Here is a 23,711-nt window from a genome sequence, read left to right as displayed (position 1 = left end):
AGCGCCAAACACTGGCTTGCTTTGAAGGGGGGCCGATTTAGTGTGGGAGGGCTGAGCCGAAGGGACCGAGGGCTACTTTGACCTGATGGGCCGTGCGTGTCAAGGTTCAATAAGTCATTTGGAGAAAAGAGAGACATAGCAAAAAGCCTGGAACAACCTTCCACCACGGCAACACCTCCGCTGATGGATGGAGATGATACGGAAGTGGTCGTCCTTCAAGCCTGTGGTGCCATGTAGCCATGTGCTGTGCAGGAAACCGATGCGTCCACTCTTTAGGCTTCCCTGACAGACCTACAGGGGGCGCTGTGTTCTAAAATTGATCAAATATCTGGTGGCGAGCCCATTATGTTTGAATCCCGGTGTAGGTACAGAATTAGTCCGAGTGCAGAATCGTTCAAGGCGGAAGTGATTGCAGATACGGCAACTCCATTGGGACATACCTCTACATCGCGGTCGAACGTGATATATGGATGCAAAATCGTTCCGGCGGAAGTGTAAGTATTTCGCGGGTGATAGATAGATAGATAGATAGATAGTGTGTGTTGAATACATACATTCGTTACTGTATTTTGATTTACCATACATATATATATATATATATATATATATATATATATATATATATATATATATACACACATATATATATATATGTATATATATATATATATACATATATAGCTACAGATTCAACCGATGCAACTTTATTGATAACACAAGTATACACACTATATCAAACAGGACAGAGTACACAGAGGTTTTCGTATCAACCGATGTAGTTTGTCCTAATTAGACTTGCCGTATGTGACATCGTTGGCATTCGCCCACCGGACAGAGGCGACTGCCAATGACGTCACATACGGCAAGTCTATTAGGACGTACCTGTGCCGCGATTTATCCATATATCACATTCGACCGCGATGTAGAGGTATATCCCAATGGAGTTGCCGTATCTGCAATCACTTCCGCCGGAACCGGAACGATTCTGCACTCGGACTAATTCTGTACCTACACCGCCTACACATCTCACTAAAACCGGTCTTGGCAGCAAAAGTTAGCAAACTGTTCTCTCAAGTCCACAGACAACAATAACCTGGTGAGTGAATCTGAATGCGGTCAGCAGATGGAGGGAGTGTGACTATTCAGCCAGAAGCATTTTTGCTGAAAAGTTGGGTTGGTTCTCCACTGCGAGGAAATGATAAACCAGCGTCTGCATTGCTGTGCGAGCGCCTTGAAAATGGATTCGATTTGCAAATTAAGACTATTCAAAATCTGCTGGGCAGATGTCTTACAGTCGAGTGAATATATCTGTTCATCGTCCATCCGTCCGTTTCTTCTTTATATCATTGGTGACCAAGAAGAGAGCCATCCAGTCTGCAAGCGAAGCTGCAGAGAAAGCCACAAGGTGGTTGTGGCTGAAAAGGGCAGATCCGTGGACTGCTACTGGGACGCAAGTTGGGACTTGATCACCCCGGCTGGGTTGCCTGGTGGGAGGGTATCTGATGTTGCACGACCCGAAATACCCGATGAGCCCAGGACTCACATCACTGATGATGCTGTCCCAGTGCATCCATGAGATGTTTCTTTAAAGTTACAGTCTGGCTAAGCCAGTGACTCCTAGGAAAGTCTAGGTGGCAACCAAGGATAGTTTGGTCGACGACTGGAAAGACAGTTGACAGCTCGGAAAGACGGCAACCGGGACAGTATGGGTTAGCACCCCAGCCTGTATCTTTTGTGAGAAAGAACCCAAACAAGCTACGGAAAGCCCTACAGAGAGATACCCCCAGGAGATCCCGAGAGGGGGGGAGGATGAGATCTCCAATCGGACAGACCCCACGTTAACGACCCATGCAAACGAAATGACTACGAGTATGACATGCATCTGCGTCAAGCTGTGCAAAAACCAGCGTGGCCTAAAAATCCACCAGGCCAGAATGAAATGCTTGGGGCGAGAGAGCGATGTGCAACGCACAGGTCCTGGACCTGGTGAGACGCAGGAGGAGCCCGGACAGGAGGCACCCTACAGATCCCAGTCCCTCCACGCACAGGAGTCTCCCAATCCCAGCAGAGTAGTTCCACAGCAGCGGATTAAATGGCCCCCAGCAAGTAGACGGAGTGAGTGGCTACAGTTTGACGAGGACGTGTCCAAAATCATCCAAGCCACAGCCAAGGGAGATGTTGACAGCAGACTCCAGGCAATGTGCACCATCATTGTCAGCTATGGCTCAGAAAGATTTGGATACATCGAGAAGGGTAACAAGGAGACCACCGCCTACGCCATGAACCGCAGGGCCACTAAAATACATCAACTGCGCCATGAGCTTCGGACCCTCAAGAAACAGTTCAAGAGAGCTGCTGAGGAGGAAAAGGGGCCTTTGGTAGAGCTCCATAACATCCTGCGGAAGAAGCTGACATCCCTCCGCAGAGCGGAGTGGCACAGGAGGCGGGGAAGAGAGAGAGCGAGGAAGCGAGCGGCCTTCATTAACAATCCCTTCCGGTTCACAAAACAGCTGCTCGGGGACAAGCGAAGCGGCTGGCTTGAGTGCCCAAGAGAGGAAGTGGATCGCTTCCTTCAGAACACCACGAGCGACCCAATGAGGGAACAAGACCTTGGACCCAACAAAGCACTCATCAACCCTGCTCCACCAACAGCAGAGTTCAAGCAGAAAGAGCCTAGTCTGAAGGAGGTTGAAGAGGTCATCCAGGCAGCCCGCTCAGCTTCTTCCCCTGGTCCCAGCGGAGTACCTTACCTTGCCTACAAGCGCTGCCCAGGGCTTCTCAAGCACCTGTGGAGGATCTTGTAAGCAATCTGGCGGAGAGGAAGAGTTGCTGATCAGTGGAAGTGTGCAGAGGGAGTTTGGATCCCCAAGGAGGAGGACTCGAAAAACATCAATCAGTTTCGGACAATCTCGCTTCTGACTGTGGAAGGGAAGGTGTTTTTCAGCATTGTCTCCCGAAGGCTGACCGAGTTTCTCCTGAAGAATGATTACATCGATACTTCAGTGCAGAAGGGGGGGATTCCCGGAGCTCCCGGCTGTCTGGAGCACACTGGTGTCGTCACTCAGCTCATCAGATAGGCCCATGAGAACAGAGGCGACTTGGCTGTGTTGTGGTTGGACTTGGCTAACGCCTACGGGTCCATCCCACACAAGCTAGTAGAGCTAGCACTACACCTCCATCATGTTCCTAGTAAGATCAAGGACTTGATCCTGGACTATTACAATAACTTCAGGCTGAGGGTCTCTTCTGGATCAGTCACATCAGACTGGCATCGCCTTGAGAAGGGAATAATAACAGGCTGTACCATCTCTGTTATCCTTTTTGCTCTGGCAATGAACATGGTGGTTAAGGCTGCGGAGGTGGAATGCAGAGGGCCTCTTTCTAAATCAGGTGTTCGACAGCCCCCCATAAGAGCCTATATGGATGACCTCACCATCACCACGACATCGGTCCCAGGGAGTAGATGGATCTTGCAGGGATTGGAGAGACTCATGACATGGGCGCGCATGAGTTCTAAGCCCTCCATGGTACTGAAGAGGGGGAAGGTGGCGGACAAATTCCGGTTCTCCATCTCAGGAATTGCAATCCCATCCATCACGGAGCAACCCATCAAGAGCTTGGGGAAGCTCTTTGACTCTACCTTAAAAGACTCTGCTGCCATCCAGAAGTCTATTGAAGAGCTAGGAGGGTGGCTCACAAAGGTGGACAAGTCCGGCCTGCCTGGCAGATTCAAAGCTTGGATCTACCAGCATTCCATCTTGCCCAGAGTCTTGTGGCAGGTTTGGGATACTTTCCAAAGACCCAAGTCAGCCAGGCCCAGGGCAGAGACAGACACCAGCTACTCAAGGAAGAGGTCCGAGCAGGCCTGGAAGAAGAGCGAGTGGGCAGAGCAGTGGGACTCCGGCAGCAGGGAGCATGGACTATGTGGGAGGACGCGTTGCAGCGCAAAGTCACCTGGTCTAACATCATGCACGCAGACTTCCACCGCGTCCGGTTCCTGGTGCAGGCGGTGTACGATGCCCTCCCCAGCCCTGCAAACCTCCATGTGTGGGGAAAGAGTGAGACACCTTCATGCCCCCTTTGCTCCGGAAGAGGCTCCTTAGAACATCTCCTCAGCAGCTGCCCAAAGGCCCTGGCCGATGGTCGCTACCGTTGGCGTCATGATCAGGTGCTCAAGGCAGTGGCTGAGACTATAGCCTCAGCCATCAGCAACTGCAAACAACATCGCGCTCCGAAGAAGGCAATCCCCTTCATCAAAACAGGAGAGAGATCCCGGGCAGGCCCACTAAAAACAACTGGCCTCCTTCACACAGCTTCTGATTGGCACCTGCTCGTCGACCTGGGAAAACAGCTGAGGTTCCCCCAACATATAGCTGCAACATCGCTCCGGCCAGACATGATCATTAACTCTGAGGCTTCGAAACACCTGATCATGCTGGAGCTTACAGTTCCCTGGGAAGAAAGCATCGAAGAAGCCAACGAGAGGAAACCATCTAAGTACCAGGAACTAGTGGAGGAGTGCCGGGGCAGGGGCTGGAGGACATTCTATGAGCCCATAGAGGTTGGCTGCAGAGGCTTTGCAGGACGCTCTCTCTGTAAAGCGCTCAGCCGTCTGGGTGTTACAGGGGCGGCCAAGAAGAGAGCCATCCAGTCCGCAAGCGAAGCTGCAGAGAAAGCCACAAGGTGGTTGTGGCTGAAAAGGGCAGATCCGTGGACAGCTACTGGGACGCAAGTCGGGACTTGATCACCCCGGCTGGGTCGCCTGGTGGGAGGGTATCTGATGTTGCAAGACCCGAAATACCCGATGAGCCCAGGAATCACATCACTGATGATGCTGTCCCAGTGCATCCATGAGATGTTTCTTTAAAGTAAAGAAAGTGAGGGTCATGAGGGGTTGCTGGAGCCAATCACAGCTGTCTTTGAGCGAAGGCGGCGTCACACCCTGGATAATCGTCAGTTTATTGCAGGTCTGCATAAATAATGAAACCACCATTTGCACTTACGGTTGAGTGTTAGAAGTTTTATCTGATTTATAGAAATTGTCATTTTATATTAATGGGATAGTGTACATTTCAAAAATATAATATGTGAATATAGAATAAAAAAAACACATTTAAATAATTTCAATTGCTCAGTCCATTTGACTGTTGATACAAGTATGACTTCTCAGTAATTAAATTTCTTGGCACAGTAACTGTAATTAAGTGCAATTATTGGTATTTATATAGTAAGTAACAGCTGGGAGGAATTTTACTAAATTATATATTTTTTAATTCACTTGTAATTAATAAATACTAATTATGAGCAAGGTTATCAGTCAAGCTTTTATTTTCTTTGCTCATATAAATTAATTGGTTTAATTGGCTGCCACTGATTGCTTTCTAACAGTCTCGCTCAGTTAAAGTTCATCACTCTTCACCTGATGTTCCTCCGCATGTCAAACTGTGGGTCTCGATGGGTCTGTAAGGTCTTGATTTGTTTCCGGGAATTGCAAGCAAAAACTACCTAATCGATGACTTTGGGGATTTCCCAAATAAAGAAAGCACAGATTCATATGTGGAAAATCTGATAATGATCACCACTCCACCAAATCCTGAGCTCTTTTGTGCTTTATGAAGTGGATGCTGGTTTAGACTGTATCACGATAAAATTTAATTAAATAGGGCTGGAAAACTACTCCCTGTGGCAATGATGAAAAAAAACCTTAGTGTTTCATAATGTTTGGGTGTTACTCACACAGATACCAAGAGTAATTTGTTAGAGTGCATTACAGGCCTCTGCCCCCCCGCTCACCCACTTTTTTTTTTTCTTTCTAAGACATGACCTTGTGTACCTCAGTACCGGAAAGACCAGCAGCAGAGCAGCACCAAGTGCATACTAGTTAAATAAACACTTTTCTGGGGAGTATTTAAAGCCCAAGCCCACGTAAAAATTAATGACAAACCAGCCGAGCAGCAAAACAAAACACAGAAGAGACATGATGGGCAATTTACGGGAGAATCGCTCAAATTTACAATTCGATGCGTAATCATGGCTGTTTTGTTGCTCGTGCGGCGGAGGGCGGACTTGTGCGGAATGCGAGTAGCCCCTGCTCACAAAGGAGACGTGAACATCATTAGAGCGCACTGGAGCGGCAAATCTAGCACAGGGAGCTGGAGACTAGACGGCGAGGTGAGTCCTGGGTTTTGAGGCGGGTGGGGGAGGAGTCGGCGGAGCCAGCGACTGTACGGGTGACGGAGCAAACTCAAGTGAGGCACACGCGCGTGGCCGCCGAACGCAGCTGGGTGACCTGTTCATCGTTGAACTGTGGGCCGCTGTGAATTTCAAAGGACTCTCCGGCGCCCCCTGTTTGCCCCGGCTGCACTCGCTGCCGTGCTAAAAGCAGCGGCCGGCGCTCTCCTCTCGCCGCAAATGGGAAAAAAAAAGCGAGACTTTATTTCTCGCCGGTCTTCTTTCCCGCTTCGCTCGAGTCTTCTCCCTCAACCCTTCAGGCCCCGCATGTTTTGAAAAATATTTTCCCATTACGCCCGCGGAGCGAACTCGCTGCGACCCGCCGCACCTCGGGCTCGACCCGGCAGCGCCTGGATGTTTCGTTGATGGAAGGAATCCATCAGGGAGAGTTCAAGTGTCGTGCTCGTGATCTGCGCCTCATGGCCGCGCTGCCAGTCGCCTCGTCTCTCATCTGTCCCGAGACCTTCTGCAAGTGTCGTACGTCTGGCTAATGCTCATCACGGTGCATCATGACACAACCGGAATGGTTCTCTTTGACAGCGGGTGGGGAGGGAATGTAATCAGGGATTAGATTAGATTTCTTCTTGCTCCACTAATGAATCCTCCAACTGAGCTAAGAAAAAAAAATGGATAGACAGTCGACCTCGGACTGTTTTATAGAGCGACACAGAAGTAAAAACAAGTCTTGCACTATTAGCGTGTTTAATACTTTTCAACTTAGTAACAACAACAGCATAATTTCTGTGTTTCCATATAAACACTTAATGTGTCAATTTTCTACACTCACGTTAGTTGACTTGCTTCAGGTGGCTTGAGCACCACTGGCTTATGTTATGTTACCTCTTAGGCACTTAAGAGGTGTTGCTTTTACAGCGGAATGTTGCAAAGTGCTCAGTTGCACAATAAATTCTTCAAGATACTGAGTAATATCTAAGAGCACATTCCTCTGGCTTATGCTTTATATTTGATTCGTTCACTCGGGATGTGCAGGCCGCCTCTCATGGTTTCGCATTACCACACCAATGCAGCTCCAAATAGGACATAGAATATTTTATTTATTTATTTATTTTTCCTCTCTTCATCAGCAGGCTGTCAGTTGTGCTGATGAAGCGTTTTGGCTGAGTGGACATCAGTGTTTCCGTGAGTGAAAATGCAGCAGGCTAGATGACTGTTGCTAGATAAGCCATCAGAAGTAAGTCAAGGTCCACCGACTGAGCTGAGTTTTAAAGAGGAAGAGAAACCGCATGCTGTGTGAGTGAATGTTTACAATACCAAGTTGTATAAAATAAAATTTTTTTACGTCCTCACTAAAAACACTGGAACACTGCATTCTATTCTCTTCCTGTTCTAGTGGGCGTGTATTCTGCTTTTGGGTGTCTGTTAGTGCAACTACTGTACAGCAGGTGTTCTGCAAAAAAATTAAATAAAATAAAATCCAGCTCAGCGGGCGTGAACAGTAACAGAAGTGGTCAGGACCGGGCCGCACAGAGCCATGTCAAACATGTACATGTGACTTGCAAATGGCCCAAATTGACTGAATGGCTTGTTTACGTTGTGTTACTTTTACCCCTGAGGCTTTCTGGCCTCAGATCATAAACACGGTTAAACGTTTGAGCCGTGTTTGCATTGAAGGTCAGCGCGCCACTCATTGCCTGCTACATGAGTACTGTGGGTGGGCGGGTAATTTGGTTTTCCGTTTGTTTTATTAAAACGGTTCACGGGGAAAATAAACGGCGCGCAGGAGTCGCTTGTGAGCCGGCCGCGGCTTTATTTCTCCCGCCTGACGTCTCGGTGTCGCTCGCACTCACTCCCTCAGCACTTACAGCTACTTTCCTATCGACACTATTGACAAGGGGTTTTGTTAGACACAAGTGAGTAGTTATTGTCAGCCAATAGCCGGCTTTGTGCGAGTCGAGAGAGGAATGGGCTGTTCTCTATAAATTATCCAATAAGCTGCATCTTGTCACTCCGGAACCAACGTCTTGCTCTACAAGCCCGTGTCTGCCTCTCGGCCTTGAAGTGCACATCTCTTTTATTGTTTTATGCAAAATGCCTTGAATCGCACTCTTTGGAAAAAAAAACAAAAAAAAACAGTGACATTGATCGAGGGAGCTGTAAATATAAATTTGGCCCTGAGTGTTTTTTTTTTTTTTTTAGAAGTTTCTTTTTAAACTTTATGCATATATTTAGTTCATTATCTTGTGTTGCTGTGGGCCTGACTGTATGCATAATGTTTTCATAAATCCAGATTTATATTTGATCTTATGACAACTTTTACAGGTACTGTAAGAGAATTGAGGAGAGGTATAGAATTTAAATTTGAGCCGCAAAATAAAGAAAGAAAATAAAACAACTGTATTTCAACAAACAAACAAACAAACAAACAAATATATCACCAGTGGGAATCATAAGCGTTTCACAATGAAAACTATACACACAATGTAATAACAATTTAATACAATGTCATAACATTATCAAATAAAATCATGTTTTTTTTTTGCCACATATGGTCATAGACAGCCAACTTCAAAGTCAAGTGTGTAAGATTTGACGTGTACAGGAAGTTGGATGTTGGATCATCATCATTAAAATTCACTTTCTTATCAGTAGGTGCAAAGAAAGCCTCCACGCTGGGTCTTCAATTTCAATTATTTTTGTTTATTCCCTACACCGCTCCAATTCTGACTCACTTTTACTTTTGAGCACCTGCCGACACCCAAATCAAGCAGCAGCTGTTGAGGAGCCTTGATACATCAACGCATTTTTTCCTGAGCGCCTGCCACATGGCTGGGCTCTGCTGCTGGTTGGTCGTCCGTCTCTGCGGCCGGGTGTTACGACAGCCTCGGGCTCAATGCCTTTTGAGCGGCCAATCAAAGTGACTGACAGGTCATGGCCTAACCTGAGCACCAGAGGGGCTGAACACGGGGCTCACAATGAGCTCCAGTGCCTCGAGGTGAAAAGTTACATTTCACTTTTAACAGTTTACCTCTTCTCGCCACCATGATTGACTTTCGTCGAGTCACTTTTTTCGGTCCAGTCTTGTAAGCATTGTGTGTGTATGACTCATTGGATGTATGTGAATATGACCAATTCCTAACTGAATAGCAGCACCGAACCACCAACAGCCATACAACTACAGGCAATGTAAATGAGAGGGGTCGCACAAACATACACTTCTTATCCCCAATTTACCCTCAAATTACAGCAAAAGCGTCTGCAGTGCGTTCGCGGCTCCGCAGCAGAACGCGGCCATTGAAGTCACGGCTGCGCCAAGTACCTACCAGGCGCAGCACATGCGCGCTTCAGAAGCGTCAAAACGTGCCGCGCTGGTAAACGTCAACGTGACATATCGGCTTCAACGCTGTTCAGTTCGGCTGTCAAATAATAAAGCAGATTTCACTTTAAATCTTAAATTGTGATGAAACAAAATGGAGGTATACTTTAAATACCTGCATTTTGTATGATACCAGAAGTTTGGTTTATTAGTATTTTTTCTTTTTTTACACACAGCGACACAGTTGGGACGATCAAAAGAGTTTTGTTTCACTGTTGTTTTCTTCAAATACACGCAAAACGACCTGGGCTGTCGTGCGGCGGAGGCGTTGCAAGGTGGCAGGTTGGAATATGAGGTTCTTCATCACTTTCCTCTCTGACCGACACCTTTTTGTGGTGTCAGCGCGCACTTGTCCTGACAGGAGGATCGGTGTCACCTGAGAGTGACGTCGCCACTGGGGAGGGAGGCCCTAATTTGTCAGGGTGATTGGGCTGATGGGATCCATCTGGGAAAATGTCAGGTTCAGGGGTTTTCCTTCAGCAGCTGGACGTTCCTGCGCCGCACAATGATCAGCGTTTAACATTTCAGCTGTCAGAGGCTTTAATGCTGATCAGAACGGAGCTCTTTTTTTTCCCGTCAAATTTCCTGGTTTAACTTTACACACACACACACACACACCCTTTGCGTTTAAATTTTCAAACTCATTTTCTCCTGAGTTTTATGTATCTGGCCATTGATGGGAAAGTGTGATTCAGTGAGAAGATTCTGCCATTATTTAATGAGGGGGAATTGCTGCTCTTATATTACGTCGACATTTTATTCATTTTAGCCTATATGGTCCCTAATTAAACTGATAATAAAGACATTTTGTTATCTGCAAAATGAAAAGTAAGGCCTCATTTTTCCCCGCGCCGGAAACATTTTAATTAAACCACCAAGTGGTGTGAGATCAGTGCAGGCGTTTTTGATGGGAGTCAAAGTGTATATGTTTTTTCTTTTTCCCAGAAGGAGGGAATTTATGAAGCTACGGTGAAAAAAAAAAAAAATCTAAAGTTTTGTGTCACCATGATTACAATGATAACACTTCCCTCCTTGTCCATACGCCCCCACGAGTCTGATATCAACACAACTGAACACTAATGAGAACTGGAGAATAGGAACCATGTCTTGTTGTCACTATAACGAGGCCAATCAGGGCATTCCAAAAAAAGGCCGCAATGGAAGCTGGAATCTAAAAATGATGCTCATTTTCAAATGCAGTGAGCGATCAGAGGTATCAGAACGTTTTCAAATACAGTGAGCTATCAGAGCATTAAATTATACATTCCTTTTTCATGAAAAAAAGAGTCTAAAGCATCAGTCAGGGGAAAAAAAGGTCTGATCTCGAGCCAAAAATGTAAAATTGCTCCTGAAACTACTTCTGCCTCAAAACATAGCCTTTCGCTTCCCTCTTGCTTGGCGTCAACTGCTGTTAGAAACGACGGCCGTCACACAGTGCGACACTGCCGGCCGTTTGAATGACAAAACATTCGCCAGATGAGTCGACAACAGGTGCCCGAAGACATCTGCGTCAAATGACAACTGCCAAACCACTCCGGTACACAAGGTGGCAGCAACAAGCGAACAACCCCTCCGTCCGTGGAAACTTGAATGATATTCCCGGGTGCCATTTCCTCTAGAAAGTTTATCATTTACAATTTGAAGCAAACGCAACATAACATTCAGGGCAGATGACGTGATCTAAATATTTGCATATGATGTGGGGGCGGAGGTGGACTCATGTCAGACAGCGCCTTTGTGCCTTGGCCTTCACTTCGACAGGTCAACGTGCAATCATCTTAATAATTGTCATCCACAAAAGGAGATTACGCCCCACGCTCACTGATTCGCATTATCATTCCTGCTTCGTTAATGTGGTAAAATCATACATTTTAATTCAGTTTCCAGGAGCTCATCTAAAAAACGTACCAAACTACCAATTAAGCGAACCGGGGCAAGCTAATTACTCAGTATATTAACAGATTTAACGTAACATTTTCATTATGTACAGCAATTGTTGTATTGCCCTCCTTTTGTTATATGATACCGAAACAGCTGAATTATGATTCATTAGCACAATTTTTTTTTAAAACATGAAAATTAGAGAAGATCATTTTTTTTCCCCAATTAATTAAACGCCACTCGTGTTCCGAGGGTAAGATCATTATTGCTTAACCGTGATTATTAGAACTGCGAGCACTGCAGCAGTTAAATAATGAATAACGGCAACATGCCTCAATGATTTTCCCCAAGCCCCACATATAGCAGGAGTGGCACTGCAGGCCCATACGGCTCCACCACGTTTAACTGTGTATCTGTGTGCCAACGTTCAGACATCTGCTCACCTTTAACTTTTAGCGTAGCCCACGCTACAGCAGGCAACTGAACACATGTGAGTATAAATAGCACCGCTTTGTGTCAGTGCTTGTCGGCAACTGTCTCCACATGCATCTGTTTCTGAGTGTTTCAGGAACATGAGCGCGCAGGTCAAACTTCACGAATGAGCACTTTCGGCGTGAGAGTATAATGTCCTTGTGTGAGCATGAAGAGGTTTGGAGCGTGAGAAGTGATGCCGATCTAAATACACTTGATTTTTTTTTTTTTCCAAGAATGCCAGAAGAAAAAAAAACATCTGTTTGCTTAAAGGGATGGTTCACCCAATATATATATATGTATATATATATATATATATATATACATATATATATACACATTGCGTGCACACACACACACACACACACACACACACACTCACACACACACACACATACACATACACAAGTCCACCACAGTGGAGGCCAGCAGTAACCATGGACAACTTCTAGCAATACATTACGATGTATGCATTGTCCATCCCAGATACATCCAATTTTTAAAAAAAAATAAATCTTTTTTTTTAGAAAAAAAAAACCCACTGCAGCCTTCAACCACATAGTGTTGCAACACACAAGACAGCAACACAGCTGCTTATATCAGACACACATACACAAAGATGTGTGAAGTTATTTCAGTATATTAAATTGAACAAGAAATTGGAATTTGACCACAGGAAAGTACATGCTGTCACTGGCTGGGATTATTTCCCTCTGTGTGACTCCAGAATGGTCATGTGGGTCAGAAAATGTCACTAAGACCTCCATTTAGAACGTCGTGAGGAAGAAATTGGTGAATTATAAATTTTGCGTGAGTCGTCCTTTTAAGGGTGTTTTGGAGATCTCGCTGAGTAAGGACTAATGTGCCATTGCAAGTAATTTTCTGTCACATTAAGCACAATTGAGTACAGCAAGGTTTATTACTCCGTGATCAAGTGAATCATTTTGCTCCATGAAATATCAACTGTTAAGATATACGGTGATGTGAATTATGTTTTGTGCAATCTGTGTCCAGTGCATTTACTCAGAAAGACAAACTTTTTTTTCCTTTGCACAAGATCAGGCAACTCCTCTGATAATTTGTGTTTGCTTTTATTTTTCCAATTATGCGCTTGCTAGAGCAGTCTCCTCTTGAATTATGGAGAAACCATAATTTTCTTACCGAATTCTGCTGCTCTCTTTGAATGTTCCTAGATGTGTTTAGTTTTGTTTTGATTATTACTGAAAATTGATCTTCAGCAGTATGTAGCCAAATGTGCCCAGGAGCCTTACCTGAGGTGTTTTCCAGCCAAATGAAACAATGTTCTGGTACAACGTGTGCTCCAAGGATTTCTGCTCCCTATCAACCCCCACCCACCTGAGGCACATTGTATATCCCATTCCCGCCGCATAAGAGGGAATTTAATGTCGGTCACTGTGTCCACATTCAAGGGTATGCTAGGAAATCTGTTCACCTCGGGGAGAGTCGCCTCGGGGAAATCTGCCTCAGGGGGAAGTGCATGCTGTTATTATTCCTGTCTGTCCCCATTAAGTTAGATTTAAAGCTGCTGTGCCTTGTTTAGAGGGCTGTCAAATTTCCAGCAGCTGTGTTGCCTCTACGAAATATGTGCGGGAAAAAAAACAACAGCAACGACGTGAACGACGTTCATGCTGATCAAAACCAGCAGCGTGTTGGGATGGTGTGGGAGCATGTCCCAGTTATCGGGTGGTTGCAGTAAAATAAGCCTTTCCTGTTTGTTTGCCTTTCAACAATCAAGTGTCAAATGCTAATTTGTTTGGTTCCATTCCAAAAGTGTCTTGTGTAAATGCGCAGCTAAGGACTGAGGGAACAAACTGAAAAGCCCTGGTGATATTGACGTTGTGCAACGACGGCGCATTGGGTCAGCGAGACCCGTCGCAGCCCCATATTGACATTTTAATCATGCCAAATAATAGCAAGAAACCTGGGTATTATTCTAGCACTAATTAGCTATTCATAGAGTCGAGTAAGCGGGTGTCTTTGTAGCTGGATGAAAGAAGCAGAACTGTCAGCCGTAATCCGTGAGGGTGTGTGTTTCCTCTGGACCTGGCGATTGTACACTCTTGCCAGCATTCCTCACTCACACATTGTCTTGGCTTTGAAGGCGAGCTGTCATGCATGTTTGATCACAGGCGAAAGCAGGCACTCAGAAGCCCCGCCATTCTTGGCAGCGGAGGTGCCGTGCATTTTCTTGAGCAGCTACTTAGGTTCATGCCTCGTGAAAAAAAAAACATTCCGGGTCGAAATGTCAGAGCCATTCTCCCGCTTGTGTTCGCTAGGGACCAGCACGCAATGGAACAGACAGACTGCCCCTCTCGACCAAATCCCTCCCCGTTCCTACGTCCGTTTTTGTACTTTATGTGCTTTAATTGGGTTGTTTGTAGCATTAATTAGCTGCTTGGTGCTTGTCGTCTTGCACTGCATGAACACAACAAACTGGACGATTGTACGGCTCTGGTGAGTAGCTGCACGGATTCCGGACCAAGCAAACACAGAAGAACAGACGCAATGCAACCCCGGCCCGGCTTAGTGGACAATGTCGAGCGATACGTGTCAAGTACATCATGTTAGAAGTGAAAGGACGAAGTGTTGGTAAGGAGGAGGCGCTCTGTGGTTGAGAATACAAGGAGGAAGAGGCAAGTCACACACACAAACATGAGCTAGCATCCGGCCCGGAGTGCAAACAAGAAGCTGGGGGAGAACAAACACCGAGGCTGTGTGTTGTCAGTTTCAAATTAAGGTGTCAAGATGGTGCTGGGTCTGTCAGCAAAATATGCTGGCAAGCAGACTGACATGACAACAAGTGGGGAGAACCTGTGTCATAAAACACACAACCACTTTTGCATCAGCAAGACAACATACTGCTGGTCTCTCACGGAATGACAAAGCTATGCAGCATTTGATGTCCACTGAAGTATCTGTCTCTGCAGATATATGATCTGAACATGACCTCAGTTTGACAGTTTCTTGAAAAATGTATGTCTGGTGTGACCATATTCAAACTAATTAATAAAAGTACCTGTGGGATACACACAACTTTGGCTCGCAATGTCTTTTTCAGCATTATGTTTTAGTTATTACATTACATTTTACTTATTTTAATCAAAAAAAAAATGCTCTCTCCTTGGCTGTAAACCAAAAGACATAAACAACGGCTGAAAAAGTTTCATACATCATCTTCACTCGACATATAAATAAACCGGATCAAACATTCCTTTCCTGGCATTTTCCAATCACACAGAGTACATGCAGTTGTACTAGTGTGCGACCAAAACAAGAAAATAAGCATCCATTAAAAAAAATGCTGTTAGACAACTTTCATTTATCTTTTTCTGAAACTGAAATGGCCACTGACCACCTGCCGAGGTACTGTGAATCAAGTTTGTAAAAAGAAGAAAAGAAAAGCTTTCAGAACTAATTTGTTTTGGATGATTTAGCAAAATATACTTATGGCAAGGTGGATGAATATATGAATGCAAGAGATTATGTACACATGTATTGTAGGAAAACAAACTTTTGTAAAAACATTTTTTTTTTTTTTAATGGTCTGTACCGATCATCTGCAATGGGTTATTTCAAATCATCCTAATCATGGGAACAGATGTAGAAAAGCAGATTACTCCCACGGCATATGGGCAACACTTTAGGATAAACCTACCATATGGACGCCAGAAGAAAATAGATTACAATCATTAAAAAAGGTAGAAAAAAAAATCTGAATCTAGCTTCCCCTATTAAAATACCTATTGTTTAGGAAAATGTGAATATAGTGAAATGGGTCTTGGATGTACGGACATCTGTCAAAAACTGGCTTTATTTTGAAATCTTGGTGCCAGAGATGCGTTGCAGAGGGAGAAGCATCTCTACCAGAGCCCACAGAAACAATACCATGGTAGCAAAGCCGAGCTCAAAAAAATCATGGCAGCATCAGCTGATAACAAAGCATTTGGCAGCAAACGCGGGCTGCGTCTCTGGCTGGTGAGTGCAGCCTGAACCAGAGCTGCCGGAGCCTCCGGGTGACTATTTAAAGCCGTTGGCAGCTTGGACAAATTGAACAAGATGTCTTGGTGTCATGTGACAATGTCCAGTTCCGAGCCTGCTTCTGGGGGGAAAAAAAGAGGCTAGCGCATGGAGATGGTTGGAATTTTTGCACAGGCTCGAGGTAGGTCGATGAGCCGCCTGTTCGGAATGGACGTAACGCACAACTGCTCTGACGTGACTGTGAAGTCTTGCCTTGTGTATGTTTGCGAGAGAACCTATGGGGCTTTTCTTGTTGAGGAACGACGACAGAAAACCTCGCATCCCAACAGATTAGCACTCGTGCCGAGTCGCTCAAATACGACAATTCCGATTTAACTGGCTCTGCTCTCCGTCCAGCCGTGATGTATTTCTTCCCTCTCTCTCCCCATTCTTTGGTGAGGACGTGCCATTGATATTCAGAATGTTTCAAACAGCCTGGCAGCTCTGACAGACTGAGATTTAATTTTCTCGCGCTGGTGTTACTCAACTTTGAGCAAGAAACAATGGCGCCCAAGATTTACAGTGGAACTTCGGAACTTTTTTGGGGTCCAAATCCTTGGGATTCCAGGGTTTGTGTATAAATATCCATGAATTAACCGAGCGCTCACACTAAGGCTACGCCTGCCTCCACACATGGATCTGCCGAGGAACTTCAATGAGCCTCCACGCATTTACACAGTCAGGCCGAAACATCTTAACAGCGCTTGAGACTGGAGGAGGAAACTCACAAAATCACTGGACATTGAACTAAACAGCTGAAAATGCAAAATGCAAAGGCAGATTATAAACGTACAGGTAGTAACTGTTTAGTGCTCCTTTTGAAATTTCTAAATGGTTGAACCCAATTTGTGTGAAGTGCACCGTGCAGCATAGAAAGCTGTTGGAGAAATCATTCAAGCACAGTGTTTAGCAAAGAAAACAAAGGTGGCTGTGATCAATGTATTTTGGGGACCGCCACCTCCTCTATTAATCAGTCTTTCCTTGTATCATGATACAGTGCGGTTGCACACGGCTGCGACTGATTGGAAAGAGGAACTGAATATACAGTTCACCATCCCTCTATTGGTGAGAATCCATAAATGGATAAAAAGAGGAAAAATGCAAGAACAAAGCGAGTAAAGTGCTGACGCAATGAAAAAATGTTGCAACTGGATTTAAGGAAGAAATAAATGGACTTTATGGATTTTGGGATGCCACTTGACATGTTTTACATGTGTGAGGATGGATTCCCTCAGCATAGTCCTTCTGGTGTCGCTTTAGTGCCTCGCAAAGCCGAAACAGGTAGCAGTAATGGGCAATAAATCCCACGTTTCCCTGCTGTTTGATCATAAATCACACCCAGGATTTTGTCTACAGTCAAAATTCATCGGACTGCTTTGCAACAAGACTACTCAGGCTTGGAGACGTGTGCAGATCTCCTTTTTGAGTACTGTTGTGTCATCTGAACTGTCTATGTGTTCATAAGATGGTGGTGAAATTCGACATGTTATAGGGAAAAATGGTTTCATAATAATTTAAGACCATAAATATGAACTGGGGGAAAATTTTATTGACTAAAAACGACCATTTATAAATAAAAAAAACAACCATCTATATCTATATCTATATCTATATATATATATATATATATATATATCTATATCTATATATATATATATATATATATATACATATATATATATATACATATATATATATATACACACACACACACACACACACACACACACACATATCAGGCCAGTCAGAATTTATGGTGATCTGAGGTAGGAACACAATGGGAGTGGGAGGCAGTTTAAAGGTTCAATAATATGATGCTTTGCCTCTCATGTCTTTGACTGCAAGGTCATCATAAAGATAAAAATAATCCCCAGTGACAAATTTGTTTTCAAAAGGTTTCACACTCCTTCTCTATCATCCCTGAGAAATACTGCACGATAGTGCTGACGCCAACGGAACGCTTTGATCGGGGCCTGATGTATTACCCTGTCTTTCCTGTAATTCAAATGCCTCCACCATTTGTTTCAGGGAAACCACACCAGGGAGGGAAATGCTCCGTTTGGAATACCCACATTTATTGCACACACGTCGTGCCGTCATAAATTCTGATCTAGGTGAGGTCGACTCAACGATACAAAAGCTAAGCGGAGCTTCTGGATAATTAGTTCTTCAAGCTGTTGATCAGTTCATTCCGAGACTGACGGCAGGTGAGAAGGGAGACATGGGACTAAATGGAAACCATCCACCTTCACATTTGTAATGCTTTACTAGCATGGTGTTCAAACTAAACTACAATGAATAGATTCAACTAATAACCTTTAAATTGGTCAACCACAATAATTATGTAGAAATTTTCTATATCATTTGCAGGTAAATTTCTTACCTACTGTGTTATTTGGCTTTTCTTGGTTAAATCCTGTAACTATCACACATTGAAGGCATATAAACCTCGACTCACTTGCACTGTGGAAATCATATTTTATCCGCCAATGATGTAGGACGTACAGTATAGGAGGAAATGGCTTGGTCAGAGTCGCATGTCTTCCTCCAGAGTAATACAAGAGTAAACAATACCACTGACATATTGGCCAAATGAGCTTGACCACTTTTGTGTTTTTCCTTCAAAATAGATTCAGCCTCCCTCATTAGAGTCAATGGCAATAACAAAATCATGGATCTTAAAAGAAATAGAAAGGTCTTCTTTTTTTTTGCCTTGATCAATTTTAAATTTATAAAGGCAGCTTTTACAGCGGCTGATGGATGGAGGTCTGCAAAGTATGAAACAATATAACCTGTTACCTTGGAGTTTCTTTTTAAAACAGAGATGCAGGAAAAAAAAAAGCTAAAATACATCATAAAGGACTCTGCATGCACTTTGTCCAATGTTCCGTCAGTATAAGAGTTCAGAAATATTATATTAGAGATTATTTTTCTGTTTTGCAAAATAAAAACATTTGAAAATGAATGTAGCTGACATTCATTTGGGAAAAAAAAATCAATTAACCAGTATTTTGTTTTTGTATGTGCTCCACAACACTGCAACCTATAACATAGCATTGATCAATTAAGTTTTTTTTTTTTTTTTTTTTTTTAAATGAGGGAACAGAATTTGTTTAAGATGTACAGTGTTCACATAAAATCAGACCCTTAATCATCTGCAGAATACAGATCATGACCTGTGTGAGTCAAAGCTTGACTCAGGATTGGTACATTTGTATTTTAAGAGGCCATTTCATGGTAGAATTAGGTTAAATGCATTAATCTGAGGAAAACACGCAAATCTTCCGCAATTTCTATCTTGCTGTGGCAGCTATTTTCCTTGGCTTAGTGCTTCACTTCAGCTTTATTTAACCTCCCTCTTCCGAAATGCCCAGTCAGCTCTGATTGGTGAGTTACACACACACACACACACACACACACACACACACACACACACACACACCCAAATGCATTTCAGTGCCAGTGCTGTTGCCGTTGCATGCATGGTTCATCATTAAAACCCAAGTGTGTGTCTTCTTCTGCTTGTTGCTCTCAACTCTACAGTTTCAGTGACCTCCAGCTACAGCTGTTTAGTGACTGCACCGAATCACAAATGCTGTTAACAATCCATCCTTAACCTCAGCCCTAACCCTGTGTAGGTGTATGAACAGATTTAGAGAAGGAACTACGTAATGATAAAAAAAAAAAAAAAAAAAAAGTAACTAGAATAATTAAGACTTCTTAAACAAACTATGACATTTACGACTGAAAATCAATGATGGAATTAAAGGCTTTTATTTTTGGACCCAAAACATGGTTTCAAAAGGTCGGCGTTTAGAAGCAGGTTCATCAAGAACATCTCCAAGCAAAGTGAACAGATTGAAAATGCCAAGACCAAAAGGACGAGCAGCACAACAATGCTGCAAAAAGTGGAAATATAAATTCAAAACTGGCACAATACTTAAAGGTCAAATTATTATTCAAAATTCAGGTTCTTTATAATAATGTGTCTTGAGCCCGTCAAGAAAATGACGGGCATTTTGTGATGATCTCTGTCAAAGAAGAGAGATAAGGACGCTAAAAAACTCTGAATACTGAGTGATGTTCACATGGTTTCTGATATATCGTTTCACTCTAAATACAGAAGTGCAATCAGAAACTTTAGTCCAAGTGAGAAACAATCCAACTGACATTGGGAATGGCTTGTTGCTGCATTAGAAACTTTATTCACAGACACACTGACACACATACACACACACACACACACTGAAACACGCGCATGGTTACAAGTGACAGAAAACTTTTATAGTTGGCTTTAAACAACATTTTGTATTCGCACAGCATCGCCCGGCTGTCAAGTATGACAACACAGGCCCAAGTGACACGGCAAGAACTTGCAGAATCACAGTTTGAAATATTGTCAGCGGCAGATGGCATTTAATACTTTTGGCCTTAAAAAAAAAAATAATGATAAAAAGCAGACTGGGCACACATGTCCAGTTTTTACAGTCTCTCTTTGGGGAGATTCTCATCACTTTCTCGTCGCACAAGATGCCCTGCGAGGGGGCCACGGGAGACAGTGGACTGTTAAATGTCACTGCTTTTGGCTCATTTTTGCTTCCCACTACAAGCTTGTTTGTTGCCCCTGTTTCTTTTGTACAGACTTCCAATACAACAAGAGCGACATTGGGGAAAAACAGCATAGCAGATATATTGAGATAGATTTAATTTACTGGGTGTAGCATTCTGAAAGCGACAAGTATCCGCACCTACAATACCAACAAGTCAAAAGTGCTTGTGCCTTCTATGGACCCAGAAGACACGGTGGGTCCCAAAAAGGGGGCCCCAAATTGAGTTTTAGCCATAGGCTCCAAAACTGCTAACCATACCCCTCGTGCTAATTTTTCAAAAATGGAGATAATTCAGAGCTGTGGCAACTGACAGAGGAGTAAAGTTCATGAGCCATACAATGACGTTGTAGGAAAAAATAGTGAAAACTCCACCAAGTACAGATGTGAGCATTTGAGAGTGACAGTTTGGTTTGAGGCCAAGAAGGTAGCAGCTCAAAAGCAGCGTTTGCCCTGCTGCGTATTAGCCGTGGCAGGGTGCTGAGAGAGGACCTGTGGTTTTTACGCGATGAAGTCTGTAAGTGGCAGAAAAGAACATTATTTGCACAATTCTGTAAAAATACAAATGTGTGTGCGCATAACGTTTAGCTTTATGGATAATGTGTGTCACTCTTTTTTTGCAGCACAATTATTGAATGAATTAGTAATCAGTTATTCGTTAGTTTCATGTTGGCGACGGATGGTGAAATATGAGAATCAGCAGGAACCTCAGTGGACTGTGATGTTTGCCGACGACTGTCTCCGCTCCCTCAGCAGGGACAGCATGGATCGGGTGGAGGGAAGTCTTGAGAGGTGGAGCTTCACACTGGAAAAGGCAGCGAGACGGAATCCATGCGTGTGAACAAAAGGCATCCGAGAGGAACTGTGAGGTTGCAGGGAGCTGACATAAAGAAGGTGGAGGGTTTCAAGTACTTCAAGCAGAGCGCAATGGAGGATGTGGTAAAGGGGTGAGGAGGCATGAGCGAGTAGGGTGGAACAGGTGGAGGAAAGCGTTGGCTGTGATGTGTGATAAAGGAGTTTAAGTGAGAATGAAAGGAAGGGTGCAGGGGATTCTGTGGGAGCATGGCTGGAGGTAGCAGAGATTCCAATGTTTAAGTTTCCCTTTGGATGTGACTTGAACTCGTTGATGTTTGAAGTGAAGCGCACCATGAGTCTTCTCAAGATATTTTCACCCTTAAACTGTCCTATATGCGGCCTGTGTTCCTGAAATTCAAAACACGGTGCAGGCATGCCCGGTCGAATGTAGGTGTTTCTGCAACTTGCTGCCTGGAGTCTCTGGTTCATTCTAAAAGCCACAGGAGGAGCAACAGATTTAATCTAACCGCAGATTGAATAAGTAAAAACAAAATTGGAAGAGCAGTAGCAAGTTGCAACAAAAAAGGGAAACGTTTTGAGTGGAAAAAAATTAATTGTTGTGCTGCAAAGTGCACACAAAGACAGCACAAATGTCGCCAAATGTCGCACAATCTCTCATTTTCTGGAAATTCAGTCAAAAGTTAAAAAAATATAATTCAGAGCAGCAGCTGTTCTGTGAATGATTTTGAATGAAGAGAGCCGCTCAGTGTATTAAAGCGAAATTTCCGGTTTGAAATTAAGCACTTAAATTTCAAAAAATAATAAGCTATTTTCACCTTTTGTTTTCAGTGCTTACAAATGACAAGAAAAAATTCATGGTTCAAAGGATTCATCGAGTAAAATTTCTAGTCGCTTGTATTTGAAAATCTGACTTTCAGATGCCCAATAGGAGCTGTAGTCTTCGATGTACAATGTAATGTTTCTGTGGCGCCTGAATTGGAGTAAACATCCAAGATCCCAGTTCTAGCTAAACCATCATTAGCCACTATCCACTGGTCAGCGACACCTGATGAAGGTTCATCATGTCTCGCAGTTGTTAATGAAGTTATGACCACAACAGATAATGCGTCAGAGACTATACAAACCGCTTTAGTGGCTATTTGTTGGGGAGCAATAACATTTTAAATTTTCCTATTTAATAAAAAACTGTGTGACCTGTAACAACTCTGGTTTTCGGCTTTCCATATATTCACATTCAAAACTTGACGAGCCAGCGTGGCGCTCGGCACTCCTCCGATCACGACACCGCGCAGAAACGGTGAGTGCAACGTGACCTGCTGCAACAGTTTCAATTCAGCGTCTGACCTGACGCCTCGTGCGCGGCTATTGACTGAAGACTGCCAGCCCATTATCCAAAGGCTCAGAAACATTGCCCACAACAACAATATGGACATACTGGAAAAGAAATAATGTTACACGCAAGCTCTTCAGAGACCAAGATGGTGCAGTTTTTTTGTCATTTGTAAATTTCACTGTAACAGTGCAATGAATGGCTTTGTATTCAATTCAATTAAATATGACGACTTTTCGCTAATTGAGGACGCTGGCACTGGCGTATCCCGGTGCGCGGTGTGTCCTCCGAGGAATGCGCAATCCGTCGGAAAATATTGAGTGGCTGCGTGACCTTTCGGTTACACGGCTGCCTCTTTAACCACTCGCCCTCCCTCTCTTGCCACAACATCTCCGAACCTTTTGGTCGAGGAAATTTCAGGGTCACCAAGCGAGCGCGCTGAAATGCACCGAATTCAAAAGGTTGGCTGAGCAGCGGGGCGTACGCACACACACACACACACACACACACACACACACACACAAACACAAACACACACACACACACACAGGACCCTAGGAAAACTTTCGGGTCGCTGTCTCTAATGTGTTTTCGAGGGCCTGACAATATACTTACCCAGCGCTTATCAGGGGAGAACATCGCAACGAGAGCAGATAAGAGTGTGAGAGTTCTGTCCTCATCTTCTGGTTCATTTTTCACTTTCCCTCCACCACCACCTCTTCTCTCTCCCTCCCATCCCAACGGTGCTCCATAGTCGGTTGCTGAACCCCACCCCCTTTCCTCCTCCTCCTCCTCTTCCTCCTCCTAGTTATCACCTGCTATGACTTGGCAGATTTTTTTTTTTTTGGCGCACAGTTTTTATGCCCCTAAGATTAGTGGAGCACCTTGGGGCAATGGGACGAAATATAGAAACAGTACACAGAGGCAGACACGGGCTCCTGCAGCAATCTCCTCAGCGGCAATTTTTGATAGCAAGGGCGCCGGTGTGGGTTATTCCCTCTGT

The 23,711-nt window shown here is 44.1% G+C and overlaps 1 pseudogene; it reads left to right on the top strand.

Annotated features, from left to right (window-relative positions):
• The first annotated feature begins 1,871 nt into the window (after nt 1-1,871).
• On the top strand, nt 1,872-4,744 carry LOC142898559 (uncharacterized; annotated as a pseudogene).
• Nucleotides 4,745-23,711: the final 18,967 nt, after the last annotated feature.

This window comes from Nelusetta ayraudi, unplaced genomic scaffold (genome assembly GCF_046127955.1).
Source record: "Nelusetta ayraudi isolate G7.1 ecotype Tasmania unplaced genomic scaffold, CSIRO-AGI_Nayr_v1 ptg000068l, whole genome shotgun sequence".
Lineage (NCBI taxonomy): Eukaryota > Metazoa > Chordata > Actinopteri > Tetraodontiformes > Monacanthidae > Nelusetta > Nelusetta ayraudi.
This window is presented reverse-complemented; position numbering and strand designations above follow the sequence as displayed.